We start from the raw sequence: 12,447 nt of genomic DNA, 5'->3' as shown, positions 1-12,447 counted from the left end.
AGGCAAACGTTAGGCACCATACGGACCATTTTCCCATACAAAAATGATGAATTCCTTTTATGTTTGGTTGTCTCTATAAATTACCTATTTCAAAATATCACTCATGCTTCCACCATTTGGTTCCATTAATATAGAAGTTCACTTTTTGTCCTACTGTGTCATTCCACTCCAAGTCCTCAGTCTTAACTAAACTGTTGGTTTGTTGCAAATGCTGGTATTTTATAACAAAATCCAGAAGTTGAGGTTATATTTCCAAAATTGTTAGAAAGTTTGGATGTACTAATTTTTCATGGTGTAGCTTTGTATGACCAGAGTTTAGCAAGCTTGCTGCATCTAGAGGAAAGAGTAATTGCACGACCTATCAAGTACATCAAAGTGAAAATGAACAATCATTTTAACCAATGGAGGTAGAGTATATACTAATACTCATTCTCGTTTTGCTCTATGAGTTTCCTGTCTTGTTGGCATTTGAAGCCAAGCATCACATGTCTAGGGGAAATAACATGAGATTTTAGATGCTGGAACACTATCTTTGCCAAACTATTTGGCCATCCAAGTGTTTTGTTGCTTTTAGTATTTTCTCTCATTTGAATACTGTTAGTCCGTTTCTTATAGTACGTAGGTTGTCCATTTTAAGTCTCTCATATTCGTGCTGACCAATTTCAAGTGTTAAGTTTGCTGTTGTAAAGTAAGAATTCTAGATCTATCTGAAATCAAATACTTTAGTTTCCTGGTTTCTCATTTGTTCTTATTGCTTCAATTGCTACTATAATTAAATTAAAAGCATCCATGTTGTGATATTCTGTAAATGAGGATGTGTACACCTGTCCTTAAACTCATGTGACATTGAATTGGCCAAAGTTTGATTTTAAATATATGATGCATCTATTAGCTAGCCTTCATTTAAATTGAACGTATTGTTACTTTAGAACTCAATCATTTGTTACGTTTCCTTACTTCTCATTGGGTACTGGGAGCTTATCACCATTTGTTCCGCTCATATTTGTCTTCTTTTTGACAGGGAGATCCACTTTCTATCAAAGTGAACAAATTGTCATCTACAGAGACACAACTACCATATGACTACTACTACTTCAATCATGCATCCTGCATTTTATTTATTTATTAATAATTAGCCTTACACGTGTACCCCTCTCAGAATAATCCAACCACCTTGATTGTTCAATTTCTCAAACCCTAACGATTCGATCTAATGCGGTTGGCGCGTGGCACATGAAAAGACCACGGCGGTGTTCAAGTGCCTACTTATCTTCATCACTGTATAGTGTACAATGATGAATGATGTACTATGGTTAGCGAGAAAAGATTTCTAAGTATTGCTGATATATTTTACATCAACCTCAATCGTCTTGCATTTACTTTTTATTAATAGCAAATTACCAATAACTACAAACCTAGCCAACTATTTACCATGCGCAGTGGCCCATTAATCGATTCCCATGCGGATTGCCTAGATAGCCCTTGCGGTCAACTTCTTTTATTTTTATTATTATTTTATTAGATTGGAATTGACAGAGGTACCCTTCTTATATCATTGATAGATCCGCCGATCTGGTTAGATTTGGTTCATTGAGAGAGAGAGAGAGAGAGAGAGAGAGAGAGAGGAGATGAGGATCTGCAATTGTAAGGATTTGAAATGAGTAATTCCTATTTTTCTATTTAGTTAGAGTCAATTTCTTATGCATATTGATTTCATGCTATAAGAGGAGATATATACATTTCTTTATCACTGAGAAATTTTGAAGCCGAATCCTTCCAATTGATTCCTAGGCTCTAGAGTTCTTGATTAATATTATATGTCAAATGGTGGAATTGACATGGAGTCTGTACTTATGTTTGACGCATTTAATTTTAGTGTGATTAATTGAGTTTTAGGATACTTACATACACTATTCTTTTTTCCCTTAATATTGTTCATCTTGTTATTTGTTACTGAAGGTCAATAACATTTGTGAATGTGTTCTTATTGAGGTACTCACTTCATGATTATGCTTCTGTTATATATCAAGATGAAGACTGCTTTTTGAGGTTTCGAGAACATGGGTGAAGCTGTTTAATGTGGTCTTTTGGGACGACATAGTTGGAAAACTTATAATATCTATTTTAAGTTCATTTGTGAGGAAATTGTAGTAATTTACTAACATTTTTATAATAAATGAAACTTTGGTATTGTAAATTCTATAAAATCTTAGTTCAATTTACAATTAGAGCTTTGATTAGATTAATTCAACTTCTTTATAGTGTTTGTTATTACTTTTCAGTAAGTACTGACGGTCAGTAGCAAATGTTGTAAGTATATATACTGATGGTCAGTAGCAAATGTTGTAAGTACACTTATGGACTTATGGTCAATAGCAATGTTTGTAAATAGACTTATCCAATAAAAATGTCAATTACTAACTGTGAATATCAATGACAAGTAGAGGTGGCAAACGGGCCGGCCCGGCCCATTTTAAGCGGGCCTAGTCGTGCTTCGTGCCGTGCTTGGGCCGGCCCATTTATTATCGTGTCGGGTTCGTGCCGGCCCATTTACTTAAACATTAAGCCCGGCCCGGCCCATGGCCCGAGCCCATATCGTGCCGGGCTGTGCTCGTGCCGGGTCAATAACGGGCCGTGCTCGTGCCTACCCACTATAAAGCACGATTTTAAAATCTTAATTTGAACAAATAAAAATTAATTTTATTTAACTATTTTTTTGAAAGGATTTTATTTAACTATTTAGAAAATTAAAATAAATTAAGTTCTACAACGTTTTTCTTAATCTTAACTTTTTAAGATTAGATTTCTAATAATTTTTTATATTCCACTATAAGAAAGAAAGAAAAAAAAACTCAAAATATATTGTTTTTAGTATATTATTGTGAGATTAATCTTTATTAATATAATGAAGATTTAGTATCTATTATTCTTTCCTTCATTCTATAGTTGTATTATTATGAGATTAGTCTTTATTAATAAACATATATTTAATATTTAGAAAAAATACTTATGTCAAAACAATGATATAATGTTTCGTTTCATTATTTTGACAATATAAAAGAAAGCATTGGTGGAATTGTCATGAGATTTTAAATAAAAAGGTCTCATATTCAAATCTCATCATTGTAGTTTTTTAATATTTTTAAAAACAAAATGAAATTTTGTGTTTGTAACGGGCCGGCCCACAATATGTAGTGCTCGGGCCGTGCCGGGCCAATGGGCTAATATTCTTAGGCTCAGCTCGACCCGTTATTCTAACGTGCTCGGGTCGTGCCGGGCCACTAACGGGCTTGGGCCGTGCCGGGCCGCTTTTAAGCGTGCCGGGCCCGTGCCGTGCTCGTGCTTAGTGGCCCGTTTGCCACCTCTAATGACAAGTATACAGATTCTTAGATGCAACGCCAATAAGTATATTGACTTTTAGTAGTAATGTGACAAATATACTAACCCTCAGTAGTATTATATATTTGTTGAATATGATAGTACAAGCTTCTAGGGCTCACTCGACAATTCATCTTCTTCATTTTCATTGGCTGCTGTTTAATATTAATTTATAGAGATTTATATTTGCTAGCAGATAAAGTTCAATATTACTACTGACAGTCAATAGCAATATCATAACGAAATATTTTGATGTGGTGGCAATCTCGTAATTAATAACAACTTGAATAAATACAGTGGCAATCTCGTAATATATCGTAACTTGAATGTTTAATTAGAATTTGAATTCCTTTCCGCAGTTTTAAGGTGACCGCACGGATTTCCAGTATTTGCATCATGCTCATGATAATTTAAGGGTGCGGCTATTGCTACCCTACTAACTACTTTCTTCACCTTACAAGTTTTCGATTTATTGAAAGACTAAAATACCCTAATATAAAATTACAATAAATGACAATATCTTATTAAATCATGCTATGCTAATAGAAAAAGAATACGAGTTAAACCCTTATACCATTGGAAAAGGGTATTTTGAGTACTATAAATGGGTGAACTAAGTAAACTTAAAATAAAAAAATATATATGTAGGGTGAGAAGAGAATTTAGGGTGAAGAAAGTAGTTAGTAGGGTAACAATAGCCGCAGCCTAATTTAATTGACTAACTTAACCTTAATGGTAAAAACCTCTTTTATTAATACTCACCTGTTGAATTGCTTAAACCCTTAAGTTTCGACCATATGACAGGCGGCACGTGGCGCGCGCGCGCACACACATATATGTGCAGTTTTGCTCTCCTAAATGACAGTTTTAAGGGACTATGAAGGACAAATACATCTCAACTATATAAATTGAATTTAAAAATATGAAATTATAACAACATAAAACAATATTTTTTTTTTTTACCAACAGACTCGCTTGTCCCTCATATTCCATTGAAAACACTTAGGTGAGCATACCTCATTATATATTTATGTCTACATCACAGCGTTAATTCGGGTCCGACTCCTCTAAAATTAGTAACTATGGAGTTGGGTATAATTCAAAAAAATCTAGACCATGTACTTCAACAACTTCAATTAAACCACGTCATCTATATACAATCTTTCAAACCTCATATCACGGTTCTGAAATTATTTTTTACAATCTACTGTTATCTCCTCTTTATTCCATATATTAATTGGTAAATAATCATGTTGTTTCGATCTTATTTTATTGGGTGCTGCTATCCATATTTTTTAATTTAGCATTTAGACCTCCAGTCATTTTTATCCCATAAATTTCTTATTTTTTTATTGATACTTGGCTTTACACGTGTACTTCTATCTTAATAAACCAACCACCTTGATTGTTCAATTGCTTGGACCCTTACTTTTCGACCAAATGACAGTTGCATGTGGCACATACACATCTCTACATAAGATATTTGTTTCTTTTAACCAGAGCAACACACACAGATGTGTGTGTGTATACCTAAGGGATAGATTTAAGGGACTGTGAGGACAATTACATATCAACCATATGTATTAAATTTAAAACTTGAAATGATAACAACTTAAAACTGTGTATTTTTTTTTCAACCATTAGATTCACTTGTCCTCTCATAGTCTCTTAGGTGAGCAGACCTCAATATATATTTATATCTACATCATAGTGTTAATTTAGATCCGACTCCTCTAAAATTAGTAACTATGGAGTTACGTATAACTCATAAAATCTAGACCATGTACTTCAACAACTTGAATTAGACCTCGATCGTCATCTATATACAATTTTTCAAAGCCTCTCCTCACCGTTCTGAAATTGTTTTATAACCTACTATTATCTCCTCTTTATTTCAGATGTTAATAGGCCAGTCATCCTGTTGCTTCAGTCTTATTCTATTTAGTTCCTTGATTGTTTTCTCATTTAGCGATGGGTTTACCGAATGGGCAAGGAATCAGTGTCATCTGACCTTTGTTTTTGTTTTTTGAAATAGAAGTTGAATGCATTAAATCAACAGCCAAAGGCTAAAGTCTATAAAGTTTACATAAGCCATTCGGCAAGAAATCCGAACTACCTATCTAATCCAAAGCAAACTCTTAAGAATCTCTAGGACGCTCACAATTAAGCGAGCGTATACAAGAATAGAACAAACCTCACCTCCTACGGAAGGAAATCATTCAACTAGCACTACCTTTCCAATCACGCAATTGTGATACAAACTAAAAACTAGAAACGTCATAGAAAACTCATAGAAGCTTGTCCAAACTCACACAGGCTCATACCCAACAGAAATAAAATTAGTAAATAACTAGCTCCTTCCCTTTCGAGTTGGAGCTCATACCAGCAGTTGCAATCTTCACCTTGTCCTTCTTGGAAGATTTCTTCACTTTCACAGCCTCATCATTCGCTGTACCTTTCTTCTTCTCCCCATATGGCAACTTGTTCCTACTGCCAGCAGGGTGTCCATACTTCCTCTTTCCACTCCCAGAACTGCCTTCCTCCAGCAGAGAGACCAAACCAAGGCTTTCCGGCTCCAAGTTCAAATTACGCTTACCCCCCGCCAAGCTAAGTTTTAGTGTCTTTGGGGAGATGGTTACCCCTTCATCAGAACGACCTCTACGCTTACCAGAAATCCTTTTCGGTGTTATAGCAGTTTCTTGTAGCTCTCGAATCACCACCTGACACTGAGGTTTAGCCAAGAAAGAACTCAATGGTGGTACTGAAATTGGATTTGGAATATGAGTCTTGAAAACTAGGGTTTGGCTATACGCCAAAACCCTAGCATGCAAGCCCGAGACACTGGCAGTAGACATCCCCGAACTGGAAGCAGTTGACCCCAAATGCAATTGCAGATCACCAGCCAAAATCGTCGGCGCTGCAGCTGTAGTTTGTGCCCCCCAAAACAGTCCTCTCTACCCCATCATCATCTTCCTCCAATGCCGGCCCCGAGCAAGGCAAACCGATGTGTGTCACCAACCCATAGATGGAACAACAACTAAACAATTTGTCATACTTAAATTTACACAAAAATTCTACCTCGTCTTCTACACAATACCACCGCTTAAAAGGTAGCGGCTAGTTCAACGGAATTTCCTCCCAAATGCAAAGCGTTCCCACTAGGGGTGGCAAAATCAGCCGAGACAAACCAGCCAACCACGTCCATCCCGAACCAAGTTGTTCGGTTACCAACACTTTCGGTTACCGACTTTGTGGTACGGTACAACCGAACCGACATGGCGTAATTGGTACGGTATTGGTACTGAATCTTACAGAAATACGGTATACCGTACCGTACCATGTATATAATATAATATTTATTTATTTTAAATATTTCTTATATTATCAATCATAGCCATTGATTTTCTTCAGTTTTATTTCATATTAACTAACAACCGTTTGATTAAAACTTTCCAAAACCTAATCCCTAATCCCTCAGCCTCTATCTCGGTCACTCCCTCAGTCCCTCTTGGCCTCTTGAGACTGAGTGAGGCTCTGAGCCTATCGAACCCTTCAAAGAAACGTCGTCTCTCCAATCTCTCCGGCACGGGCCCTCGATTCTTAGCCTCTCTCCGGCCATGATGGGATTTCAGTAGCACCTTCCAGCTCGGTGATTGGAATCGAGGTAGCAAAAGCCTCTGGGTTTCTGGGTTCAGTACAAAAGCCAAAAGCCAAAAGTGGTATGTGGAATTTCTGGTTTTTAGTATTTCAATTTTCAATTGAATTTCTGACTCTCACAATATCTCATTTCTGGGTTTTACATGCAGTTAGTGGCAAAGCAGAAATTTTCGGTTCGATTTATGGGTTCAAGCTCGGTGATTCTTGATTCATCAACCTCGAAGCTTGGTGATTCTTCAAGCTTTATTTATGGAATTTGGATTTGGTTCTGGGTTTTGGAGTCGATGATTCTTCAAGCTCAGTGATTCTTCAACTCTTCACTCTTGATTTTTTGGAGTTTCGAAGTTTTGGAGCTGTTTGAATATCACAGTTTCGAAGTTTGATTTCTTGGAGCTGTTTGATTTTTTTAGACTTGTGTAGTTGTGTTTCTGATTCAATGATTCTTTGTTCGAGCTGTTTTGGACTTTGCTTATTGTATCTGTTTTGAAATAATGAATTAACGATATTTGGCCGGATGGGAATTGAATCAATTGATTAATTCAATTGCATCTGTTTTGGCCTCTTTGAGTCTGTGATATTCTATTGCTGACATGTTTGGGCTTTAAAATTTTCATTTGGGCCATAGCTAAAAGCTGGCCCAATCTTAAACTCGGTTGGAGGCCCAACCAACCGATATCGAGAAGTTGGTATACCGACTTTTGTGGCCGGTAATGGTAGCTCATTTTGTGTACCAATAAGCTTTGGTACGATAGGTGGTTTTGCGCTTGAAGGTCCGGTACCGTACCGAACCCAGCCCTAGTTCCCACCTTCTTCCCGATCTTGTCAATCTCCTGAAAATCCCCAAGAGTGTAGCCAATCATAGTCATCACTCTTTCTGACCTAAAAGTAGGAGGAATACCTTGAAGAATTATCCAGTATGATGCCATGGTCAGAGGGACCTTTTCCCCCGGCATCACGCCGTCATAGCAGGCCAGCTCCATCGGTGCATGGTTGTACCCCCATAGAGCACCCTTCCAGATACGAACCCAGTCAGTAGGGTTAGACAAAGTGAACAAAACCCTTTGGCCCTCTGCCTCCTCCACCTGCAGAGATCCATTGATCTGCCAAGCATTGCAGAACATCCCTAGAAAGGATCTAACTTTGAAGTCCCGAGCAGTGAGCAATTTCCCCACCATAAAAACCTCTGATTGTCGTAAGCCTTGGCCTTGTGTAGGCTGGAGATCAACCTGTTTCTTTCCCTCAGCGATAACAAGAGATGAGGCTAGTCTAGCAGCCATGGCATCAACAGAAATCATGGTTACGTCGAAAGAAAGAAGCAAATAAATCCTAACCCTAACCCTAACAGAGAGAAAGGGAGGCGACTCTTCTTAAGTTTTTTTTGTTGTTGTTGTTGTTTTTGTTTCTTATTTGCAAATCATCTTAAATTGTATACTTAATTACTGATGGAACAATCCTTTTTTTTTTTTTTTTGATAAGAAGGATGAGTCATTCATTATCAAGAAAATTACATCAAGGAGTATATAGTGGCCTCATTAAACCCCCCATAAGTCGGATGGGAAGAGTATCACACTCAATTTACACATACTCAACTACTTGACTCTTGAACTAAAATTGAATTAAGCCACTCTGGCACCATCCTCCACCAATAAGTAGGGAAATGTAGAGAAAGCGAGGTTCTTGCCACATAGTGGGCAGCCTTATTACACTCTCTAGGGATATAACCCCAACTACAGGACTGAAACTGACTCAAAAGTACTTTTGCTTCATCAACGAGAACTCCATCCGAGCTGAGGTCATCTTGGTTAGAGTTTAACGCCGTGAAGACATTTTGGGCATCACCTTCAATTTCCAGACACGTAAAGCCTGCTTGAATACAAAAATGCAACCCATTGACAAGAGCTAGAAACTCACAGGTTAATGGACTTACAAAACCAACACCCGGAATAGCCAGCACTCCAATACAGTCACCATTCTTATCTCGACACATAGCACCCGTACCATAAATTCCTTGATCAAGCTTAAGCGCGCCATTAAAATTCAACTTGATTACACCTCTGACCTCTCATAGGCTTGGCCCACTGTTGCCTCCTTTCACTAGCCCCACCCATCACTCCATGCACGTCCACACTCCTCCCATGCATGGCCTCACCCATTAATTCATCTTTGACACCTATATCCAAGCCCTCCCACCAACAACTTGCTTTCTCAATTAAGTTCTCTGCTCCCAGCGCACATGTACCATGCACTCTACTATTTCTCTTATGCCAAAGCTGCCAAGCAATGATTCCAAACCATTCCAGTTCATTTTCTTTAACAACAGCAGCCACATGCATAAAGAGATCAAATAAATCCCTCTCTTTTGATGGAACAATTCTTGTAATAATAAAAAAATCTGGAAATTTGGGCTTTACATAGATTCAGAAGAAGAGAGTGCATATTAGATACTTTTCATCTTTAATTCAATATTGGTACGTTTGGATGAGAAAATTATGAAATCTGTAGGAATTTATAAATGATGGAATCTTTAACTCCATCAATCTAAAATTCCATTAATTGCAATTTCTATTGTGGTTGTATCTCTTTAGGATTTGAAATGTGTAACAAATTAAGAAAGTTTAAAACAAATAAAAAAAATAGAAAAAAGCCTTGTTTTGAAAATGAAAATTGAATACTGCAAAGGAATTTGTAAATGACACCTATTTTGGTGGAAATTGAAGTGAAGAATTTAAACAATGAGTTCCTTCTTTTTTTTCCACAAGGAAATTTAAAATTTCCAATTTGATAATGCCAAACATGGGAATTGCCTTTTAGGAATTATGAAATCCTCACTTTCAATTAAATTCCATCATTTTTTCTGAACACACTCGGGCTTCACCTTCTGTATTTGAGATTTTGGTGGATGCAAATTTGTGTCACAAAGATACAAGGAACTAAAGAAGAAATGCTTAATAATATCAAAATTACAGGAGAGGCATACGATCACAAGATAAATCTATCTGTTCATATAGCTAATTGATTAAATCCATCAGGTTTAGATTTTTTTTTTTTCCTATAAATCCGAATAGGACAATGATAGGGGGCTTTAATGAGGCCTAATTGTGTGGCCGGCCTTAATCTTAGGTGTCATGCCATATAAGTAAGTGCACATTTTTATTTTTAATTCTACATAATATATCTTGCCAAGTCATAATCTTGCAACACCAATTTTACCATTTTATATTTCCTTCTAGATTTTATGGGGTGAATCAATGACGTTAATGAAATTAATTAGGTAACGAAAAAATTATTGTGTGTTAATAACAGACATTAATTATATACTAATTTAAGGGATATGTCTACAGATTATTTGACCAATATTTTTCTTCATTTAATTAATTTTTTTTTTATAAATTTTCTTTCCAAATCGCATTAATTCATTGAATTAGGTGACAAGAAATAGACATTAACTTTTCTTTCTAAATATTAATTAATTTCGTCCAAAAAAATAGTATTAATAATTGAATTTGGAAAATACATCCAAATTTTTTATTTTTTATTTTTTGAAATGGGGCTGGTGTGGCTGCCCTCAAGCCTTGATTAATGAAACTGCAGAATACAAGGGGGGATGTAGAGCATGAACCCCAGATTACAATAAGCATAAAGAGAACATCTTGAAATAATACCAAGACTCTCCACTAAATTTATATAGGGTTAATTACAGTTTACTCCCTGAGGTTTGGGGGTGTCATCATTTCACCCCCTCTACTTTTAATTTTGACTTTTTACCCCCTAAACTTTCCAATTTCAATCAGCCGTGTCCAATTTCTCCTATTCCATCCAAATTGGATGTTAAGTCTGACCCTTGAGGGTTAAAATGGTCATTTCAACATAAAAAAATAAAAATAAAATTAAAAAAATTAAATTTTTTTTCTTTCTGTTTTTTAGTTTTCTTTTCTTTTTCTGTTTCTTCGTTTTTTTTTTTGGTCTTCAACCTAAACACCACAAGTTATAATAGGTTTATAAAAACAAAAAAAATACTCTAGGTGGTTGAAAGCCGCTCGCTGGTCAACGATATTTGTGATATATCTTCGATAAAGTGAAGAATTTAGGATATATCCCTAATAAAGTGAAGAAATATCTGTAAAAAATAATTTTACACTTTATCTGTAAATAAATATCTGTAAAAAATGATTTTACACAGATATTTCTTCACTTTATTGGGGATGTACAAATATTTCTTCACTTTATTGGGGATATATCCTAAAATTCTTCAAGTTATTGGAGATATATCACAAATATGTAGACCAAAAATGATTTTACACAGATATTTCTTCACTTTATTGGAGATATACAGATATTTATTTACAGATAAAGTGTAAAATTATTTTTTACAAATATTTCTTCACTTTATTGGGGATATATAATAAAATTATTCACTTTATCGGAGATATATCACAAATATTGTAGACCAGCGAGCGGATTTCACCCACCTAGAGTTTTTTTGTTTTGTTTTTATAAATCTATTATAACTTGTGGTGTATAGGTTGAAGACAAAAAAAAAAAAACTCTTTTAAAAAAAAAAACAGAAAGAAAAAAAAATTTATTTAATTTTTTATTATTATTTTATGTTGAAATGACCATTTTAGCCCTCAAGGGTCAGACATAACGTCAAATTTGGACGGAATAAGAGAATTTGGACACGGCTGATTGAAATTGGAAAGTTTAGGGGGTAAAAAGTCAAAATTAAAAGTAGAGGGGGTGAAATGATGACACCCCCAAACCTCAGGGGGGTAAACTGTAATTAACCCATTTATATATTCTACCAAGCACCAATTAGCAAAGAGTGCACAACTGGCTACTCATAATGAAAACATTACTCTATCACGAAGAAACATCATTATAAATAGCGCAGTTTTCCCACCATGTTGCCGCACGGAAACAATTCCCGCGACACTCCATTTCATCTTGCTACTAAAAGGTTGCATCCATTTGAAAATGGTTCGCCGCCTCGCTAAGCCAGATAAAGGCACACTGAATGTGCATACCAGGACCAAGCCTACATCGCCCTACTATATAGTAATAGGGACTTATTGCCTGCATAATACCACGTTTAATTAAAAATAAAGAGCTATAAACCATAAAATAAAAATAGTGTGAGACCTGAGCCTAAGCCCGAGCCTAGGCCCACAAACCATCCAGCCTAAGCAAAGAGCGCTGATTATCTGAGTCACCACGCTGCCATCTCGCAAGCGTAACCGTCAGTGTTCCACCGCTGGTGGCATATCCACCACACTGAGCACACGCTGACTGTCCCTCCACTCCGTCAACCTCCCCATCACACCAGCATACGTATGTCTAAATTAAGAGGTAAGAAAATATTCCATGTTAGTAGCAGTCATTCATTATCATCTACAATCTACATAAAAAAAAAAA

The sequence above is a fragment of the Rosa rugosa genome, chromosome 1 (assembly GCF_958449725.1).
Source record: "Rosa rugosa chromosome 1, drRosRugo1.1, whole genome shotgun sequence".
Classification (NCBI taxonomy): domain Eukaryota; kingdom Viridiplantae; phylum Streptophyta; class Magnoliopsida; order Rosales; family Rosaceae; genus Rosa; species Rosa rugosa.
The sequence above is the reverse complement of the archived record's forward strand: the minus strand, read 5'-3'. Positions refer to the sequence as shown.